The following is a 23,447-nucleotide window of genomic DNA, read 5'->3' as shown; positions in this document are numbered from 1 at the left end:
GCAAGAAGTGTTGTGTATTTCAAAATGTTAACTTTCTATAGTTGTAAACACCAAAATAATCAATTCCATCTGCAGAATTGCAAATTAGAATAGTAATATTAAGTCACAGTAATCCTTCTGCTCTGATGTACACTTTTGTTATCCAGCAATAACAATGACCCTAGTAGGGAAGACAGTAACAGTAGATCTTCTGATGCTCACAGAGTTCAGCCACAATCTCTGAGTTTTAGCAAAGAGATCAACCCTTAATTCTCTGAAGCTGAATTAGAACATAAAACAAACTAGTTTTGTTTCAACTCTCAGCTTACAGAGATTTTTCTCGGTTTCTTTTACATCACTTATAAACTCAGCCTGCCTGTGCCTAAGACCTTTCAATTCCATAATCCTCCCTCTTGCTGTATGCTCTGTAACCCCTGAATGCAAATCAAGGGACTCAGCTGGTGATTCTGGATGGCTGCTAAACAGTTCTCTCACGCTCCTATGAAGTCTCCTTGCGTTACACAGAAAATGCTCCCTAATTTTCTTATAGCTACCTTAAACTTTAGAAAAGAGTGTGGTGCAACCAATTTGAATTAAACCCTTTCAGACTTGTATGTCCTGCAATGATATTTAGTTTTGAATACATTCACAGCAATTTCATATGTGGATAAAAGCCAAGAGGAATACCACAGGACTATTGATCTGACTCGTACCTGTTCATCTAATGGGCCAGAGAACACCCTCCTGTCTGTCCCTCACTCCTGACCTTGAATATGAGCATAGTCCAGCTGTAAATTTGGAGGCTACTTCTTTATTTTACCTGAAAAATTTTATATTTGTTTCATTTTCACTAAATAAGCATAAATCCTCAGCAATCTCAGTTAATATTTAGAGAGACCCAAGTAGAAAAAACATTCAACAGCTCAGAAAACAGTTAATGGAATTTGTCTACATTGTAGGCCAAACCTCTTCTGTAAGAAAATTCTGCATTCAGTTAACCTCGTTTCCAATCTTTTATCTTTCCGTTACTGCATTTACTTATGAGTACCATCCCAAGGGCAACAAAAAAGGCTGATGAGCATCAGCAACCTGAGGACCTACAGGCCATTTGGGAATACCTCTCAGAAGACTAGGAACAAAAAGCCTCTATATCACATCGTGACCATGGTCAGGGGAGTTGACACAGAGTCCTACTTCCCTGAGATGATCTGTTCCAGTCTGGGTATCCTGCTGCGAATGCTGAATGCTTTGCTCAGCTTTTTATCGGTCAGGACTCAGCAAGGTGTTGGCAGACCCTTCAATATCTTTCAAGCTTATCTGGATGGTGCTATAATATCTTAGCAGAATGCATCTCCAGAAATCACTGATGACTGATCACATGCACTGTTAGAATATAAGCAAAAAAACTTACAACTGAATACAAATATAATGGATTTTTCTTTCAGATTCTGTAAGAGCTGAGAATTTGGTTTTCTGATTGAGGAAGGGGATGGTTCAGTCCTTTTCACTCCTAGCATGAACAATGAAGCAAATAGAGGTTTCTATCTGGAAGGAGGAAAAACATTTTCTTGAAAATTAGAGGAGGTCAAAATTATACCTTCACCATGTAAAACACAACTTTTTTGATGGCTATTTAACCACTTGATAATTTCTTATCTCCCCCCAAAATAATCCTTAGAAACAAGTATTTTGGAAACAATGACCTACTATCTGTTGGGAAGTCTAGTTTACAGGCTTCTGGCCTCCACACTTAGGGAAAGGAGATGATGTTACACAGGGCTCCCTTGGTCTGTTGTCCCAGGATAAATGGTGTCCAGATGAAGACCCAAAGTGTAGAAAAAAAATATAAATCAAAAGAGTTCTCATAAGACGTCAGGAGCATTTCAAGTTCGGGAGTGATTTTCTGAATTCTTCCTGTGTGGAAAGAAAAAGAAGTCCCTGCCTTGCTGATCTTTATCAAAGGAAGTTCACCAAGTTTCTTATTCTCAGCCTGTTCTGCAGTGATTGACTGCCTTTCTAGCTCTCTTGGGGGACAGAGTAGTTAGTTCACAAGAACCTAAATGTCTTCAGAACTACCCCAAACTGGCTGAGAATAGTCAAAGTACTCAAAAGTTATATAAGAGAACTGATTGGCAAAGGTATCACAGACACACATTTACACACTTCACATACAGATGTAGAGTACAGCCACCTGGTTCTCGTTCTCTGACAAGACCAGACTGAAACATTCATTGACAATGTGTGTAGACATTTATTTAGTGACTGGAAAGTAGAGTATTTTGATCTGGCTCATGTAGTCATTAGGACACACTAATTATATAAGGTGATATTCCTCACAGGCAATGAGAATAGAGCTACCATTCTAACAGTTCACATACATATAAGGTATCTTTTTGAGTAGAAGCATTACTTTGTTTGTGGTGGGACTAAAAGGATGTGGAAGTAAAAGGGTGCATTTATTTTGCAAGATTAAAGCAAGGCATACAAATTCAACCACTATCTGCTTATAATTTTAAAAATACCAAAAGACTATCTTGACGGTCACCAAAGAGCTCTTTATTCTTGCTTTTCTTCCACTACTTACAAGAAAAAAAAATCTTCTTTCTTATGGAGTAAAAGAAACAAGAAACAAGGATGAGGATGCTATGGTTCATGAAAAAGACCCTGTGTAAAGGTGGCAGGCATAGAAACAAGGAGAGGGTTAATTTCTCTGTGCTCTCAGCAGGCATCTTTCACCCCACAGTGAAAATTCCAGAACAGAACAATAAGACCCAAATAACTAACAAGGCAAATCATAATAATGATAACAAATAAATAACAATGTTGAGACATATTCCAGTCATCTCTTCGCCTTTTATTTTGCCAGAGGCATTCTACTTTTTCCTATTAAAACGAAACAAATAAAAAGCAGCAACATTCTTTATCTGCTTTGAAAATATTATTTTTAAAATGGATTCCTCTCAGCAATTTTATTAAAATAAAGTTGAATATATTCTGGTTTTAAAAGTGAAAATGATTCTGTGCTTTTAATTTCTTTCTGAAGTAACAAATTGTGCAGCACCAGAATGCAGCTTACCATTACTGGTCCTGGCCTTAGGGAATGTTACTTTATTACCTTTCCAAACCATACTTCAGAGGAATTAATTAATTGATGCTCTTAGCAGCCTCATCCTGACAAAAACATATGATACTCAAATGTTAAACATGGAAGCTAAGATGAAACTGTCAGGAGAAGGCTGAAAGTGGTTATTAATATGGGTTTTGATAAATATCTTCTCAGGCTCACACTGTGCCTCGTCTACTTTCATCTTGGAAAGCAGTTAATCTGATTGATGAAGATCCTGTTTCAGATTGTCTCCATGCTGAGTTTAATAACTGCACTTTTTTTTTCAAAAATAAAAAGTCCCTTATTGCAAGGCAAAAAAGCTTTGCACTGGTGTGTTTTGCAATCATGTAAGAAGCTTAACAGTGAAACCCTTGTTTTTTGCTCTCTCCATGCTTGAACAGTGTTGCTTAATTACCACACTATCCCATATATGACAGCATCCAGTTCACTTCCCCCTCCCTGCATGCTTTGCAAAGCAGACTCTGATAAGAAAATTGTCATATGCTGTTAATATTAAGCCCTTAGGCTTAAAAGAGCAAGCTCATCATGGCATCCTATCAGGCCTCCAGCACAAAGGGGAGACACAGCAAGACAGTTTTGTGTCATTACTAAAATTCCAGTGTTAAAAATGAATGAGCTGATTTTTTGTTATTATTTAAATTCTTCTATTATTGTTTTAAACACATAGTTATAGTTATGGCTGCTGAGTTGAATAAAAAGGTGTATCTCATCTCTGTCACAGTGTAGCATCTGTAGATGTATTACCATACAGTATGCAATTATTCATATTACAAAGAGCAAAACTTCAAAATACAGTATTTGTAAATTAGAAAGAAGAGAACTTCAAATATACTGTGTTACTGTACAGACATATTAAAAGAGGCAATGGAGTCGTTGCTAATTAATAAATCAACTTTGATTTTAAATGTCACTGTAATGTGTCTACACAAAATTCTTTTGTGAATTTGAACCTTAAATATTTTCTCCATAAATGTCGTGAAGTACAGTGAAAGGGTATACTGACATAGCTATTTCTGTAATCAGGGCCATGCAGTTCCCCCTGCAATATGTTCCTTATCCACTCTGCTACATTAAGATGACTTCCTCAGGCCACTGCTTTATCTGTATCACCTCTCTTTTGAAATCCCACCACTGACTCCCCCCTCTCCACAATATTTAAGGTAAATAATTTCCTTTGTGTCCACATCTTACAAAACAGACTGCAAATCCAACCCCAGCCTCCTGATTAGCCCACCCTTCATTACCTTCCTAGTATCACAGAATCACAGAACAGCCGAGGTTAGAACAGACCTCTGGAGGTCATCTTGTCCAACTCCCTGTTCAAGCAGGGACATCTAGAGTCAAGCTTTTAAATATGTCCAAGGATGGAGACTCCACAGACTACCTGGGCAACATGTGCCTGATGCTTAAGGCATCCGCCCCCTCTCAAACACCTTCTTTACTGAAATGACTGGAAAAGCTTGGCAACCATTAGATTGCTGCAGTGTGGAGACACCATCTGCCACACCAGCCTGTATCATCCCACTGTCACTCTGAATTCCCCTGAATGACTCGCATCTGTATAGACCCAGGTAGTGACAATTTTATTTTTAGAGAAGCAAGGTGCTTCAATCAGACTGCTGAAAATAGGGTATATACAAAACCTGCAAGGAAACTCCCATTAAAATATCTTCTAAGTCACTAATTCTACAATAAAACCTGGATAACAATGTGGGATAATGTGTAGGTTGAAAATAAAAGGCAGTGAAATACTGAGGAATGGGTATTTCATTGCACCCACAATCTAGCCAGGACTACAGCCCTTTAGGAAATTGCCTGCGAAATGTTATTTTGTGTGAAAATACTGACTAATCAGAAAATAAATTTAGATAGGTTCCATTCCCACTGCCTTTCTGCTCCAAAATCTATGGAACAAAAGGTTCTGGTTTTGAGTGGTTTTATCTGAAAGAGCTCTTTATTTCATATTTTATTTACTTTTTCTAATTTAAAAATTAAGTGAAAACATTTCTAAATAATTGTAAAAAATTGTTCCAATTCACTGAAACTTTATTTTTATACTGGTACCATGCAAATATTTTTGAGAGGGCAGTAAAAATGTTTTCAATCTGTAAAGAATTAGGGCAGAGCCCCACTGAAGTATTCTCTCAGCAGTATAGATAAACTCAATTTTGTTCCTGCAAGACCAAGGGTTCTACTGGGACCACACCGATCCTTTTTCTAGCAGCTGGGGCCTTAGCAGACATCTGCAGGGATAGAGAAGATGTGAATCTATGCACACTGGAGGGTAAGCACCCAAAGAGCCGGGTTTGGCATTCCTTGTAGTGGTAAGGAACAGACAAGTTGAGAATTGAGACTAGACATCTCTAAGAGGCAGGTGCTACCTTTCCCCACATACCCAAACCCCTTACTTGTATTATTGCAGAAACTGATGTGGCTTTCTGGGGTTGAAACCCTGATAAGGAAGACAGAAAAGGCACACAGCATTTTGTTTTGTTTTTCCCAGTTCTCAGCTACCCTCAGCAACTGATTCCCCGGTCTGTGCCAGCTCAGCATCCCTGGTGAGAGGAGCCCACTGGCTCCGCTGCTCTCTTCTGCCGGCATCAGAGTGCCCCTTGCACTTGTCAGCCTTGTTTTTCTGGCTAGCAGGAAGTTCTAGAAAATTAATTTATTGCTTAAATGACTTGATTAGAACCTGGGAGACATCTCCTGGTCCTTCATCTTTGACTTTGGGTAAACTACTCAATTTCCCCTGTTCATCGGTTCCCACATGTAAAACTAGGACCATTCTTTCCTTCCCTCCCCAGAGCTAGTATCTGCTCGCAGTTATTTACTGTGAGGGAAGTCAAACCACTGTGCATACCAGTGGGAATCTGACTTTGCTGCCAGTGGAAAGTCTGACTCTATCTTTCTAAAATGGGGGAAAAGCTTCTCAAATCCCCCATCTCCAGCAAAACATTAACTAAAATCTAACACCATCAGTATACTTTCTGAAAGAATGAGAAGAGGGAGGAGAGAGGGGAGGGGAGGGGAGCGGAGAAGGAGAGGAGAAGGAGAGGAGGAGAGGAGGAGAGAAAAAGGAGAGGAGGAGAGGAGGAGAGGAGGAGAGGAGGAGAGGAGGAGAGGAGGAGAAGAGGAGAGGAGGAGAGGAGAGGAGAGGAGAGGAGAGGAGAGGAGAGGAGAGGAGAGGAGAGGAGAGGAGAGGAGAGGAGAGGAGAGGAGAGGAGAGGAGAGGAGAGGAGAGGAGAGGAGAGGAGAGGAGAGGAGAGGAGAGGAGAGGAGAGGAGAGGAGAGGAGAGGAGAGGAGAGGAGAGGAGAGAAGGAAAGAAAGTCACTCTTTCCTGAAAGTTAATGTCTTGACAAACACATCATAATACCACATGGTTAAATGGAACTATCAGATTATGCTGCTCATAGCCATTCTAAACATCAGAGAAGTGCCTTGGGTGCTATATCATTTTAGGTAAACTTTCCTGAAGGAACAGCACTCTGAGTCAACTGACAGAAAATCTAGAACACAAAATTTGCAGGGAAGGGCTGGAAGTACTCAGACTGCCTATCTACATAGGAGCAGCTGGTGGATTTTCACTCCACATTGGTGTTGCTTGTTTTGGTTTGGTTTGGTTTGCTTTGCTTTGCTTTGCTTTGCTCTTCTTTGCTTTGCTTTGCTTTCGTTTGGTTGAGATAAGTTACAGAGACTACAAGAAGAAAAATTCAGCTGATTCCTGGAGGGAACCAGAGACTATTTCATACTGAAATGGAACTAAAAGCACACTAATCTTGGTTTAAAATAAAAAAAAAGGGGGGGGGGGGAATGTATTTTTAGTTATGTTGAGTCAGGTTTTCTCTTGTACTCTGGCTTTTTATGGTTTCACTGTGGAAGGGAGGACAATAAGGAACTGTATATCTGTCATTGGGAATTGTCTTTGCATGTGTCCCAGTAAGAACAAAGCAGATGTGAATTTTGACATAATAGGCAGTGTCACCCTTTCCCATAGCAGGACTGATAGATCATGTATCAAGAAAGCAGCACTAGGTCTGGAATGAGATGGACTCATTTATTCATGATTATAAGATGTCTGGCTGAAGAGCAACCTTTCATCCCCAAAAGAACACCCCCAAAAACCCAAAACTTATTACATTGTGAGAACTTTTCTCTCTAGATTGTTTACAGTTAGAACATTTTTGTCAACTACTAAAACCAAATTCATTTTTCAGAAGGGTATTTAAAATGTGCACATAACAAAGAAGATGTTTTCTTTTCTGAGGTCTCCTCACACATGCTGGAGTTCATTCTCTCATTGTCAGGATTCTCAGTGGGAGAGAGGCAGAAATCAGGAAAACAAACAAAACAAAGAAAAAAGCACCAAAAAAAAGAGGAATTTTCTTTAGGTGAGAAAGGAATTCTTGGTGGATGGGGAAAACAGAGTCATTGGTAGAGAAAATTAGTAAATTTGGTAAAGAAAATTATTAAATTTGCATGCAAAATTTTAAATTATTGTACTTTGTAGGTAGAATTATTTTCCTTCAAGCTGTGAACATTATCTGTTATGTGTGGAGGAGAGAGGGTGAGGAGAATGTGGAAGAGGAGTGCTGATTCTATCTGTGATGATTCATAACGGTGAAATTATTATAAACCCTCCTCTTTCTCTCCATTAGCTACTGGCCGCCTTCCGTCTCCTTCCTGTAAGACTGAATGGTATGTAGCAGAAGAAAGCTCAGTGGAGGATCTTCTATTATAATTTCTTAACCATCTATATCAATAGTGACTATCACTAGGTGACTAGTTCTTCCCACTCCATCCTTTTATCTCCTGATGTGCTTTCTGGTTTATGTATAGTATTTTTCCTCGCTTGTTTCCTGCCATACCAAGGATAGTGGGACTTATTGAACCTGGGAAAATCATACAATGTGACTCAACTCCTCATTTTGGGATATAATTTAATAATTTGTCAGACCAGTGCTGAAGGGGCAAATTTCTTTTGTAAATGAGCACATGCCATTAAAATGGTTAAACTTTGTCTGCTCACAGGAAAAATCAGTTGGCTCATCAGGCTGAGTACTGGGGAGTACTGAACCCTGCTGTTTTGTTTCTTTGCTGTTCCTACATTTAATATGTAGAAAACAATCAGACTTCTGGAAAAATGAAAGCTGAGTTGTAACTTATTTGGGAGGGGAGAGATGAAAGTTCCTCACCACCAAATATTAGCTTTACAAAAAAATACAGTATACTGTTGGAAATTATTATTAAGAAATGCAGTTTTAAGAACACGAATTGATATCAAATTAGTGGCAGCTCTGAGAAGCTGTGAGGATACATGTTAGTTACTTTAACAGCTATGAAAGAATGTAGGCCTAAGTGTCGTGCTTTTCTTTGTATCAATCTTTGTGACTGTTAAAGAGATAAGTATGTCTGACAAGTTTCATTTCAAAGAAACCGCTTTGTGACTAACAATGAGTTGATCTCATTACCTGCTTCTTGTATCAGCCTGGTGAAAGAGTAAATCTGAAGTTCAATTTGTCAGTCTTTCTTCTTAATCAGTCTAGAAAAAAATGTGTTTAAACTAAAGTAACTAATTCAGAGGGTGAAAAAAAAAGCAACCTAGATGCTCTTATCTTTTGAAATCTGTACTCTAGCTGGAAGCTACTTTTTTTATTAAAATAGCCTTTATCAGCCTAAGAAATTAACTAGTCTAGAAAGAACATTTGTCAAAACTGCAGTTAGTCTCTGAAAAGCAGTTAGGTCTGAGCAAAATTAAATTAAATAAGAAAATTCAGTGCCACTATGGAACATTCCCAAAAGAAGTGCATGGGAAAGAGAATATAAAAGTGTCAGTATACATTAAGCAGTTTAGTGCATATCACTGAGAACAAGTCATTACATAATTATAATTAAAGTTGCTTAAGTGTATTCCTACAGTATTATTGCCAAAGGCCAAGAACCAAAAAATTTTCACTCATATATATGGGTCTTATTCATTAAGACTCATCACCTTCAGGTTTACAGGCGTCCATGATAGAGTGAATCAAACCACCAGATACTCTTGTCTTGCCACTATGTCTCCTATATCACCCTACTTTGTACCCTATGACTGTTTAAAGAATGTATTGGCTGTCATTAAGTTTTCTTGCATAAGCCTAATTTTGAGGCAAGTGAAATTAATTGTAAAGAATTTCCTTTGCCTCAAAGTCCGAGAACAAATAAGAGAGTAAGATTCTCAAGAAAAGGGTACTATTATCAAGTAGTAGAAAATACAGAGTGATTAGCAAAATAATAGTATCCCAAAGGAATCAGAGAATGAGGAACAGGGAAAGACAGAGTGACAGTGGAGAATGTAACAGCAAAGGATAGTGGACAAATCAGAAAGAAAAGGGTAATTTATAACATTAGCTGAAAGAACAGTGAAATCCAAGAATTAGCAAGGTGAGCTCAAAGACTCTCAGAATCAAGAAAGCTCCTGAAATGGGAAGAGACTTAGTGTCTATGCACAATAAGTCTCAGGAAGTATCAAAGAGTTCAAGGTGAGATTAAGCAAACAACCTGAGCTAGAATTAGAAAATGCAACCTTTAATATAAAAGTATTGCTTGTATCATTCAAAAATTATTATTCAGGCCTTCAAAGTTCAGGTTACTGGTTTAAATAAACAAATATGTGTTTTCTCTACTTACTATATCATATATAGGGATAGTTTGAGTCAAATATTTCAGCTTTTTTTCACCTTGATGCACAGGAGAGGTTTCTCAGAAATAAAAGTTGAAATGCTCATGTTTTTACAGGAATTCAAACATGCCAGCTTCTTTAATTTTATCAAAGTTTGTTTTAAAAAAATTGTCTTTGCATTCTATAATGATCTAAAAAAGCTTGGGGAAGAAATACTTGTGGAAATTATTTAGGAGTAAAAATTCCATACAACAAAAAGAAAATCTGTACCAGGTGGGGGAGATTTGCTAAATAGGGCACTGAGCAGTACCTGTCTTCCCCTTGGCACTGACATTGTCCTAGGTGGAACTGTGTAGCTCAGGGTTTAAATTGGTACAGTTGCCCAGTACAGTTGCCCAGTACGGTTGGCCAGTACATTTGCCCAGTATAGTTGGCTCTATCTCACTTGCCTTCAGCAAACTCTGCTTTCAGTTCCTGCTGCTGCATCACTTCACTGCCTTTGTTTGACTTAGCAAGCAAATTTGTCCCCTGGACCTGGCATATATGAGAGCGGAACTCCTGCTGGATCTCTTCTTTCCTGCCCTATCTTTAGCACTTCCCACACCTTTTTTATGTTATATCTTGAGGCCTGCTTGACAAAACCTTACTAGGCATTTTCATTTGGATGCCAAATTACATTTTCTTCTATGAACTCAGCTTATTTGCCAAACTACATCTCTTATAATAGACCAAGTTTATAGGGTTTCTGGTACATTCCTGTAAACAAGGTAAGGATAGGATATAGGATATATAAGGTAAGGTGGGATATAATAAGAGAAATGTGGCCCATAAGAAGAACTTGAACCACAAGGAAATGGGAAGCTCCAAGACTCTAAGTGCGATAATGTAGTGATTGTAGTCCCAAAATAAAATTTCTTGACTGTATTTAAAAGTGAAGGTATTTCAGTTAATAATAACTTTTCTTCTGATGTTCCTAAACTGGAAAAAAAATGCTCAATGAGTCCCCTATCTTCACACTGACAATATCTTTCCTTATAGCAACCATATGCCAGAAAGTATTTTGACAGAAAAGTGCCAAAAAGTCCTTCCTATGAGGACAGAAATAAAAATGTCTATGGAAAAAAAAAAACAAATCACATAATAATAATAATATAGATGGAAAACAGGTTTAAATGTCTATTTTCACATTTTTACTAAAAATTTGTTTGAGTCAAAGACACGTCAGTCGAGAATGCCCCATGGAGGTAATTTAGTCCATCCTCTCACTCAAAGTAAAGCAAGTGATGTTGGTGATAGAGTTTCTTCCTCTTTGTCAGGAGGAGCATGATGTTGATACTTTCTTCCTCCTCCACTTGGGACTGTGTCTTGACATTTTCCAACATGCTTTCATGTTGTGCTCTTTCTCTATTGATCTTTGGCTCCGTATTATATGCAAGGTTACGATATCCAGAGTGCCAGAGATATGCTGGATATTAGTTTTCTGTTCTTTATTTTATCCCTAAGACTGTTTTTCCCTGCTCCCAAGGGTACATTCCATTAAATGACCATTGGTTTACAGAGTTGGGAACTTCAATACTATCTCCTGACACATCAGGCAGTGTCTGTATCCCTCTCTGCTGCATGCTGTGTTTATCTTAGTTGATGTTCACATCCTAGACATGGTATTTAGTGATAACTGCTGCTTTTATTTTTATTATCATTAAGACAAAATTATTTTCCAGAGAGTTGTAAACAATACCTTCATGTTACTATCTAGGTTTCCTCCACATCTTGAAAGGCTACATGTCTGTCTTTATTTTCCTAGGAAACAAATGAAAATTTTAAAAAAGGTTTTTTCAGTGTTAGATCAGTATCCTGATCTGAGAGAAAAGGGAGGCTGACTCATGATTTCTGAATGCTGAACTTCTGAGATTGACCATACTTATGTTTAGGAGAAATGTTCCTCAGAGGCAATAGCAAAAAAAGAAAAGAAATGATTGTATGTGGTTAATTTACAAGTATGAGAAAGAAACAAAGATGCAGATGGTGAAAAAATATAAGGGCAGGAGAAACTGGATGAACATCAATGTTTACAAGAATGGTGATGAGAGAGAAAGAAACAAGGGCGATAATGGTAAGTGAGGAACATTGTCTGTGGCAGTCAATACTCAATGCGAGCAGTGTTCAATCAATATGCAAAGAAGCAGCTAAAGTGGCTACAGCACAATGCTCAGCGAAGAAGTTAAAATGGCTGCAGCACATACAGTGCACATTTGTTAATCAACAAACAGCTGAAGTTGTGCCATCTACTGTGACATAAAGAAGCATGAGGCAGGGGGCAGACAAACAAAGGTTAAGTGAATAAAATGTGATTGATTATTAACAGGACCAGCAAGCAGGTGAGAAGCAAAGGCAGTTAAGACTGAAGGATGGAAAGCACGGTTCTTTGTAATGACAACAGAAAATGCCAAACACACACCTAGAGCCCTGCTCTGCTCAGGGCACTTCTAGCCTCACACACACCAGAAAAGCTGTAGAGCTGCTCAGGCAAGTTGTAAATCTCCCACAGCAATACTCCATCCTTCTGTTCATGTTTGTATTGCTGCTAAGGAGAATTCCCTCGTGCAGCTTCTGTCTTCTTCCAGGCCTATCCTCAACACTCATACAATCCCCTTCTTTTAATCCTACATTAGAGAAGGAAGTAGGAGCTATGATTACCTGACACCACCATATACATTCTTACATTAGAGTAGTAAATAGGAACTATAGTTACTTGTCAACACCACATACATTCTGTACTTTTAGCAATAATGCCCACTCTGCTCTTTCAGATCCTTTTGCTATACAGTGCTCTGCTATTTCTTTGGCCTGTTTCCTGTCCAGATCTTTACTTTCCTTTGTTACCTCCACTCATGGAACTTATTTTTGTTGTAACACATGAGCAAATAAATGCAACTTGCCTTTGAAACAGAAGGACATAATACAGACAGCACATTACAGTCAGCCTAGAAATGCAGAGAAGAGTGGAAACATTTAGAGTCTTTAGAGAAAAGGACAGGCACTGGTAGACTTCCTCCAGTGATACCCTGACAGTTTTCTCTTCTGGTTTGTATTTGTTGGTTTGGGGTTTTTTTGAGAGGGGGTAGGGATGGTTTTTTTTCACGTTATGAGTAAATTGAAATTATTCTCAAAGGAGATAAATTATGAAAGGAAGGTGAACAGGTACAATCAGTTTGTCCATAGTAATTTGAAGTAGAAGACATTAAGCATAGGAAAAATACTGTATATGTGTCTAAGAGGGAATCATGCAAAAATTACTCTCTCTGCTTTGAGATATTTTTGCCCTGTGATCTTACAGAGGTGCGTATTATAGATTACATATCACTCCTATTACACTCCATCAATAATCAAACAGTTGAGCACACAATACAGAAACACGTATTTTTTCATAGGTATGCTAACCTTGCAGAGATGCTTTAGGTAGAAATAATACTGGAAAATTATTTCCCAAATTTATTTTTTTTATTATTATAAAACAATTTAATTATTTTTGTTAAAACCACACTTCTGCAGTTCCTCAAAATTTATTGTTTCCTTAAAAACTTATAACTTGAAAAAACCTTTTGTTAAATCTACAGGCAATCATGTTCCTTAGCAACTTTTATGAAATTGACATTTTCCTCGGGAAATCTCAATGAAAGTATATAAACTATGTATTACTCCCAAAAATTTTTCTTGTAAAGAATGGAAAAATTAGCTGTTTCTGTATGCTATTTTGATACAGTTACTCTCAGATATCATTATTAACTACAATAGCTATTCCACATGATAGATAGATTTATCTATAAACACATAGAGTTCTGCATACAACTCCATAACTACAAAAATATATAGGCATCTATATTCAGATAGATAGATACTACTCTGTCCCTTATCACCTGTAAGTGAAGAAAAAAAAAGCACATAATTTAGGATAATAAATTTTAGTAACAATTTTCAGAATATCACAAGCTTGCTACTGAATTTTATGTTTTCTATAACATAAACAGCAAGAATAGAAATGTCAATAAATGAAGGGCAAATCAGCCCTTTGTAACAATTAGTCCAAAATATGTTATGTTAAGGAGGAAAAAGCCTAAGCGAATTAATTTAGAATAGCCGATTTTTGAAAACAAATGTGTTAAAATTCATCTATATCCAAAAAAGAAAATTCATACATCGTAAGGAGCTATTGAGCAGAGCTCCATACAAGTGCGTTTACGTGTACAGACATTTGGGAGCCCTCAATAATGATTTTCAGATCTATTTTCTAACCTCACCCACATTGAATAGAAGGTCAGAGTCTCCAAGATATCTAACAGGAGAGAAAGAGCATTGGTGAATAATGATGGAAGGATAAGGGCTGCTTTGGTGTTCAGTTATTGCTGGTCACCGGGATTTTGTTCAGCTGAGAGCCATCACAATCTTCCTAGTTGTAACTTCCTACATGCTTCACAGCTGTAGAAAGGCTACAGTTGCCATTTTCACCTTATTATCACAGGATCCAACTGCAATACCCAAACCCAAAAGAAATCCAATCTGTTTATTCCCATTTAAAGAGCAAATTTTCAAAGAAGATCACTGCTCTTTATTTATTAACATGATTATGGATTTTTTCAACCTGAGTAGAAGTAATTTGACTATTATGGTACTACCAGTAGTGACTTTATGATGCCGTATGGAAGTGAAGATATCCAAATAGAGGCCAAGGTTTTGCAGGACACTGTGCTGCAAAGAGGAGCCTTCCTTAAGGGAAATACTGGTGGAAAAGGACTTGGAGAAGGATGGATTGGCTAGTCGCTGTAACTCCTGTTAAATGAAGCAGGAATATAACACAGTCTCAGTGAGAAACCATTATCTACTCAAGGAAATGAGCTGATTACTGGGGGAGCATTTAGTTCTGCTTCTGCATTCCCACAAATTAATAATTGCAAACTTCAGTTTACAGCGCTATTACCCAGCTGCTGTGGCATGGATTATGATACTGGAGTGTAAGGGTCTAGACTTTATCCAATGCTAGTCCATTGTGTTTCAACAGGTCAGAAGCAATACTTTGAAAAGGGAAATGAAAAAGGCAGTTTCATGTCAGCTGGTAGGATAAAACAAGGGATGAGAGGGAGATTCCAATGCTCATCTCCATTGGTCTGAACTCTTTATACAATATGAGAAGATGACATTAAAAAGACATGTGTGTCAGCTAGCAAAGAAAAATGTGGTGAAATCGGACAGAGGTCTTGAGATATAATACATTGCCGTAGTTGCTTATTGCTTATCTATCAATCTCAGTTCATTACAGAAGACAAATCAGAAAGATCTGATAGGACATATGGACATGCCACATAACACAAGAAAAATGTTAATACTGTGACCTGTCATAATGTCAGAATTATTGTAAGTTAAAAAACATGGAGCTGACCACAAAGACTACTTGGACGCCATGGGTCACACAGGCAGGCTTGGCAAATTCTCTCCAGTACTGGAGTGTACAGAAGGAAGTCCTGTCAAAGCACTCCTAAGGAAAACGTACTGACTATATAGCCTAGGTGAAAGCTACTTCTGCATATCTGTATTAGCTTCAGAAACTTAACCTTGTCTCTCCTTTCCAACCTTCATCTTTCCCAGGAATGAAATCCTCAGTAAATTCAATTCTAATTAAAAAATGTTGTAATAGCTTCAATCCCAATTTTTCATTTCCTGAATGCTTTTTCCAACCTTGTTGTCTTGCAAGTACATAGTATATATATATGTTGACAAATGCTGTCATCAGACTCAAGGGAATTATCAGTTATCCCCAAAGCAGTAATATTGGGCTTGGGAAGGTGTTTTCTTACCATTTCTAATTCCTTTGGGCAAGACCTCAGCATATTCCAGATAGGATTTCCTATGAGGGCCATATTTATATGGGGTATGTGGGCACCTAAAGACAAGTAAGATTCATAGTGAGTTTTATAAATGCATCTAATTTAATGGTAGATTAAAATATTAAAAACTAAACTGAAAAGCATAAAATGTGAAAATAAAACTTCCAAAGTATTTAAACACTCTAAAAAGTCTGAACTAAAGTGAATATAGGAGCATGCACCATATGGAAAAAACAGTGGGCCTTCTGTTTCTACGTTATTTATGAGTTTAAGAAAATTCTACCTTTAGCAACTGTCACTTTTTGATTTTGACAAAAAATATAAATGCCCCAGTTCTAGAAATAATTGCAACCTCATCTCATGTTTTAAACAGTCTTAAGAGGAAAAGATCACACAGACATTTTTCCTTGTTTCCATTTATTTTGTTGTATTAGAAAAGAAAATAATTAAGCATATAACACCATTCTTCTGGTCACCCAGGAGCAATGGCTGCCAAACAACATGTTATAAAGCCAGTGAGTTGACTCGACTACTTCAGTGTTCATTGAGGGCTGTTACCCATGTCAGTGCCTGTATTTGCTACAATGAATCATTAGTCTAACTAAGACAAAAATAATGTTAATGTCGCAGAGTCCTGTTGCAAAGTAAAATGAGTGAAGAGCCATCCTTATGTCTGGATCCTCTTTGAAATGTAATTCATGACATTTTCCAATGAAAGTTGCAATTAGTGTTGTGGACATTGCTGTCACTGCATTACAAACACTTCATTTCTTGCCTGTCAAAATCAGAGCAGCTGTCACAATTCAACTAAATTGAAAAGAATTGTAATTAGAAATCCCCACTTTATAAAATTTCCACTATACTTTATCTAAAGTCAAAGTAATAATTATACAGATTTCAATCAAAAATGCAGTCTTCATACTTCTAAAAAATAAAATATTGCTTTTCTGCTTATCTGAATGCCCGGTGTGATTATGAAAGATCAAAGATAGCTGAGATTATATTATTACTGTATATATGCAGTATTAGAAAGTAATACTGTGTTGTTGTTGTTGTTGTTGTTTTAATCATGCGTTTATTACACATAATCCTCTATCCATTAAATCTTTTCTCTGTAGAAAGTTGAGGCATTTACCCTAGAACCAATAAAATGTGGTGGGCAGATTAAAGAGGCATTCAGAATCAGAGACTGAGTTTGTATTATAGTTCTTCAGGTCCTCAGAGAGACAGATTCCACCTGAAAGTTCTTATTAAAAAAGAGTGAATGATCCAGAAAACTACCTGATGCAGCTACAGCCCCCACAAAGCTGCTGGTTTGGGCAGAATAAGAAGGGAGATTTACTTTTAAACCTTTTATCCAACACACAGATCTCTACAGGGGCTGTTGTAATAGTGAAGGCAGTGTCACTTCATAGTGAAGGCAGTGTCACTTCATGCAATATTACACAATTTATGAAAAGGTTTGCAGCTGTGACTGGCTTCATTCATTTGTTAATAAGTATTTTTAAGTAGTCTAAATGTCATGTAACCTGGACAACCATGAGACTTAATCCTTCAAAAGAAAATATTTTTCAAGAAATTCCTAGACAATTTTTTGCACAATCTTTGCAAATATTTCTGCTTCTTAAAAAAAAAAAAAAAAATCTTCTTAAACTTTATTATTTAGCAGAGACATTATTTAGACAATTGCTTATTTCAATTTGCTTATCTCCAATCCCAACAAACTCACCAACACATTTCTTACTGAGTTACAAACAGGTATAGCAAAATATTAACAGTCAGAATTTTGTCCCAAAATTTCTGCAGAAATAAAACAAGGCAGTTAAATAATGAGGGAGATAAACTTGTTCATGAGCAGACACAAATGTTTTTTTGTTGAATAAATTATCCAGTGCTAATCATTCTTTTATTTCCAGGTATCCTTTATTTGTTTCCCATTTGAATGGCCATTTCATCTTATTTAACACATTTACTGTCTCCTTTTATAGAACAGCCTGTATTTTCAGAGCTAGACATCTGAAGGAAAAGCACATTGAGGCATTCAAATAAGTGACCTGATTTTTAGAAATGTTGAGACTCAGCTCCCAGTGTGATCAATATGTATTGATTCCACATACTACATTCTCTTTATGCAGTTGAAAACATACCAATAATGCCATCCAGTATTTCATCAGGAAGCTATAAAAAAAATCTTAGATGTCTGTGTTATTGACAAACTAAAAGTGTCAAACTGTAATTCCAGTGGTGTATAGTGTTAGTAATACTCAACATTGATTTGTGGAGTTTGAATTAGAGAACTTATTTATGTATTTTCTGAAATGCAACAAATGTTTTCAAACTGAATGCTATAAAGACTTCCAAATTGTCTCTGACCTCTCAGATAGTTCACCTGAAATCTTTCTTAGAGATGTAGCTATTAACAGCACATATTTATATTCTACATTTCGTGTAAGAACATTTTTCCTGTGAAGCCAAGCCGCTGATCCTGAAAGGTTTGTTATATTTTCTTCATATCATTCTTACCATCCTGAAAATGCCATAACTTCCCCCACCTTAAAGCTCTTACTGGATTATAAACTGGAAAAATCGACATCCTATCTCTGTTAACCTTTGGCAAAGCTTGAGGAACTATTCCTTGCTCATGAAAAAGCCATCTAATTGCTAATCTATAATCCTTTTAATATGCTCTATGTTTTGGATTGATCTATTGCCAGCTGACCCAGCAGTGCCCACGGCTATATTAATCCTATTATTCACATGTTCCATTGGAACTCTTTAATGAAGTCTGAAAGGCTTGCGTACCGCTGATATTAAGGATGGTTACACTTGTATTGCACCTAATTATGGAACATTCTATTGTATCACCTAATTGTGCAAATTACGTTTTTTCCCAAGGCATAATTTATTTTGATTACAAGCTTTATCATATTGTTTTCATCTGCGTTCTTTTTATTTTGGGGGGATGACTTATTTACAGCTTCTATGCTATGGTTTTAATATACTAATGAGCATTACATCGCTTGAACAAACTGAAAATAAAATTATAGAGGTAAACAATGATGTTTTGAAAAAAAATAGGAGCAATAAACAATAATAATATCTTGTATATTTAGAGTTTAACCTGTGGATTTTGAAACACTCTAAAAACAATGACATTGCAAGAGCTTAAAATACCCTTTTAGGAAAGCATAGTTAATATTATAATTTTGTAGAGAAAGAAATCAATGAAGCATGTTAATATTAAAGATACTATCATCTGCCACAATTCTTTGATTTTGACTCTGTCATTCTCTCTTGCAGAAAATAGAGGAACAGTAAGCTTTGCATTGACTTCACCTTTAGGAGTTTGAAGCAGTTCACAACTGTTGAGACTGATGCAATCACTTCTGGTGCCCCACACTAAAAAAATAAATCTATCTTTTCAATCCATGCATTGCACAGCAGGTAAAATGCTTCATCTGTAAATACTGGATCAGAAAAAAGTTTCTAATCCAGCCATCTGTAATCCAGTGCAACTTGGAAAATAAAGACCCCCATTCCCTACACTGATGCCCTTCACTGAGTCTTATTATGGTTTGGGTTATGTATCTCCACAAAATCTGCCCTGCAGTTACAAGAAAAATCACTTACCCTTCATGATGTCATAAGAAAAATAATAGCCTGCCCTCTCAAAAAATCACTCAAACTAATTGTCACGATATCCTGACAACCATCTCAAGAAATAAAAGTATCAATAATAGAATCTGTGTTTTCTAAACTGTATCACTGTTATGTAAACATCCCAACTTGACAGTAGCGTCCATTTGCTTTGTATTAGAAATTAACATTTTACTATTAACCCTTAAAAACTAAAGAATATTAATGTTGTTGCAATATCTCAGCTGCTGAGTGATCAGAATAGTACATATGCTACTCATTGGCAGAAAAATAAATATCCAAGCCTCAGCTGAATAGTAACCTTCACCTAGCTGAGCTTTCTCTCTTAGATTGGTTTCAAAATACTAAATCTATCCCATTAAGCATAACCTTAGAAAAGTAATGTGACAATAGAATATTGACTACTTTCTTAGCCTTACTAATCCCTATGTATTTATATACAAATACAGATTCAAAACAACATACACTTACAATAACCAGCTTATATTGTACAATATTTTGCAACTGGTTATTTGGTTGTGCTTCCTAAACACCAGAGAAAATGAGGATGTATGCATGTTGTCACTGATAGACTTCATTAAGGCTTTCTAACTGTAATGCTAATTAATTATCCACTATAATGACCATAGGTATTCATAAGCAAGAGTCACATGTCTATTTCAGGATATTTTAAAATCTACTACATTGGTGGTTATAGGGGTCATAATTGTAGATAAAACAATGTAGCATATGTTGCACATTGCTCAACATGTATGTGCTTTCTTGAAAAAATTCTGGTCTTGTAAAAATCTTTAGGAAGAATAATCCCCTCTGGCAAGCAGTGGCGTTTATTTTGATTTGGGCTTTTTTACAGGACAGTTGCATTCCCTGGACAGCCTGCTCAATCCCTCCATGGGGCTTTTCACCGAGCATCATTCTTTTCTCTCTTCAAATGCATCTGAATTTCCTTACATAGCAAATCTGAGAGAATAATGAATTCAGTCGATCTCTTCATGACATCAGGAATTCAGGACCTACCCCAGAGGACCTGTGTCCTACAGCATAGACCCAGTTATCTTTTTCCCCAACCAAGAGATAACTCTAAGGTAATTTCTTGTACTCTTTTGCCTCACTTCCCTATGCAGTAAGGGGTAGTTATGCAACACCCTGAAATACTTCCCACACTACAGGAATCACCTAGAAAGGAGATGTACAAAAAATTCACCTGGGGTTGCACTGCAACCCAGATGCTGACTCTGAGTAATCTTTCACTTTACCAGTAACCTCACTGTCATTCCAAGGAACCTCTGAATTAGGTGTGATTCAGCATGGACAACAGAGTAACAAACTCTGTGGATGTAAGTGGAAAAATAAGTAATTCAGCTGAGAGAAATCAATAAATTATTCAACCCTTGGCAATACATGCTATTAACATAAATGTACTCATTAGTCTGCTAATAGATTTACCACCCAAAAACATTTTTCCCTTTAGGAGTATGAACACCACAGAATGTAAGAGAGTCTCTGATTCATTTTATCAAAAGAGAGCTGTGTCAATATTGGATATATTTCCTTTGACCGGTATTAGCAAGCACTCACAAAATTGTAAAAAAAAAACCAAAAAAACCAAAACCAAAACAAAATAAAAACCCAAGGGGGAAAAACAAAACAAAACAAAACAAAACAAAACACCAAAAAACCCCCAACACCCAAACAGCTGGCTATGCAGGACATCAGAATTGCTCAGTCCACAATTTAGGTGAAATATGCTTGACTAACTCCAAACAGGAAACCATTAAAGCAACCATTAAGAGGATTGAGAACCAAGTTAGGACAATGATATAAACCATGTAGGCTGAGGGGCAGGGTATGAAAAGCTGATAAGATTCATAGATTGGTTGCAAAAATGAAAACCATTTGGGGAAATATATGCAGAAGTTGGTACATATTTTACTATTTCAGATTCCTGAGATCCTGACCAAATATTTTATATTCTCCATTATTAGCATTTCACTTTCTTATCAGCTCAGTTGTTTAATGTATTATCTTTGAAAGAAACAACAACAACAACAAAAAAAAAGATAGCTAACTTTTAGTTTTGTGGGGAAAAAGGAGAAGAGGAAAGGAATTATTCATGTCATCTTAGATTTTGACTTAATGATACCTTTTATCTCTATCAGTCCGTTTCCATTATTTCTAAGATATTTGTGATAGCTTATAGTAAGCAGATGTATTTGTGTAACTGATGTCCTATTTCCTCTGGGACTTGCTGAAGTAAATTGGCACCAATTTACTTGCGTCTTAATGTCTCTTTTTTTTTTTTTTTTCAAAAACTTTTAAACCATTTTTAATTGCTCTCAAGGAATTATTATTTATGTTCGTAAGCAGTAGTAATAGTTTTCTCTTTTTTTAAGTTAAAAATGAGAAAATATTTTCTTTCTGGGAGTTAATGAATTTTTAACTCTGCAGGTTGTCTATTTGTAGTTTGGATACTGCTGAACTAGGCTTTGAACATCTCAGCAAGAGGGTTTTATAACATTTCTGTTGTTTGTGATACAGTTAGAGAATCAGAAAAGAGTGAAAGTGATTCATTTACTTCTGTTAATATATTGACAAGCTCTCTTAAAATTATCAGATTCACAATTATGTTAGACATACTGTGTTATTAGTCTAACTTTACTCTGGAGGTTGCCTAGTAGAGGTCATTGCAGCCATTAGCTCCTGATCTTCTGTGTTGCAGTCACTTTGAAATTTTGAACAAAGTTTCCATTATATGTAAGATTAGTAAATAATTTCTCTGTTGTTTGCTGGATTACATCTGTTATTTATTTCCCCCCCCCAAAAAAATAGAATTTGCATATCATCAGTTCATCATAAAGATTAATTATTAATTCATCATAGTAATTTACAAGTGCAATATGTGGTATTTCTCCATACAAAGTACAGCACAAACTTTAATGAAGTTTCCCAAAATTAAACTGACTCACAACTGTATCATATTCCTGGCACCATACTGTATTCCTAATTTCTACCAAAATTACATGAGCAAGTCAATTATTTAGAAAATAAGTGACAATAAATTCACAGGTTAAGAACCCATTGTAAAGAACACATCAACTATATCTAAAAGACCAAAATAAAAGTTAATTTTAAATTGTCATAAGTATCTGATTTGGGAGCTGATCGATCAAACAAACTTAAGCAGCAATATATTTCATAAAATAGTGAAAACCTTGCGGCAAAGCCATCAAACAGAAATAGCAACATTAATCAAAAATGGCTCACTGCAATAAGTGAAGGTTTAATAAGTATAAATGTACTGAAGCAAAACATTTAGTTAACCCTACATGCTCTGCTGAATCAGCAGACTATACTGTAGGTTGTTCTAGTAAAGCATATCTGTATCATAAAGTAATTGAAGAAATCAGTTCCTGCAGTGCCAACAATTTATTTATTTCTATTGCAAAGAAAATTTTAGTACAGAAGAGAGAGAAAGAGGGAGATTTATAGTTCATTTGCAGCAGATAATAATAAACATTTTGTTTATGCTAAATCCAATAGAAAATAGTATTGCCTGAGGAATAAGTTCAGATTGTTTCTGGAAAATCTTTTTTTTTTTTTTCTTAAAATCTGAATAAAAAGTAGTTTCCAGGTAAATGTTGCCAAAAAGGGTGAAAAACATTTATCTAATTTTTTTCTGACATTTTCATGTGTTTTATGAAGACTTATCAATGCTTTTTTTTTTTTTTTTTTTTCCCCCCTCCCCAGGAAAATTCTAAAGAACATTTCTAAACTGTGTAATTTTGAAACACAGTTAATGCTCTCAGTGGGCTGTGTCTGAGTTTCACTGTGCAAAGCCTAACTAGGAGGATGAAAAGTTCACACAGGGAAGAAAAGAAATCAGCCTCTCTAAAATAAGTCCGTTTGAAATGTATTTTACTTCAAGACATACATCATTAAATGAGTGGGCTTTTTTCCCCTCCCTTTTGGTTACATTTAAACTCAATTTCAATATAAATCATCAAGAGGAAATACAGTATGATGGAAAAGAATTATTTTTCCCCCTTATGATAGAACTTCCAGCACTGTAAACACTCTACATAATAAAAACATAGAAGATAAGAATTTTAGAAGAAAGGAATATCATCTAGTGCATCAGATAAAGTA

At 36.3% G+C, this 23,447-nt stretch overlaps 1 protein-coding gene across 9 annotated transcripts in view; it reads right to left on the bottom strand.

The window, feature by feature from the left end:
• NXPH1 (neurexophilin 1) overlaps positions 1-23,447 on the bottom strand; it is a 360,999-nt gene that overhangs the window by 145,340 nt on the left and 192,212 nt on the right. For 6 of the 9 annotated variants that reach the window (XR_012633059.1, XR_012633055.1, XR_012633057.1 and 3 more), the window contains one exon: positions 8,576-8,646. The exons of the other annotated variants lie outside the window; for them this stretch is intronic. The gene's annotated coding sequence lies outside the window, so the exon portion shown is untranslated. The remainder of the gene's footprint in view (positions 1-8,575; positions 8,647-23,447) is intronic. 9 annotated transcript variants of the gene reach the window in all.

This window comes from Athene noctua, chromosome 2 (genome assembly GCF_965140245.1).
Source record: "Athene noctua chromosome 2, bAthNoc1.hap1.1, whole genome shotgun sequence".
Taxonomy (NCBI): Eukaryota; Metazoa; Chordata; class Aves; order Strigiformes; family Strigidae; genus Athene; species Athene noctua.
This window is presented reverse-complemented; position numbering and strand designations above follow the sequence as displayed.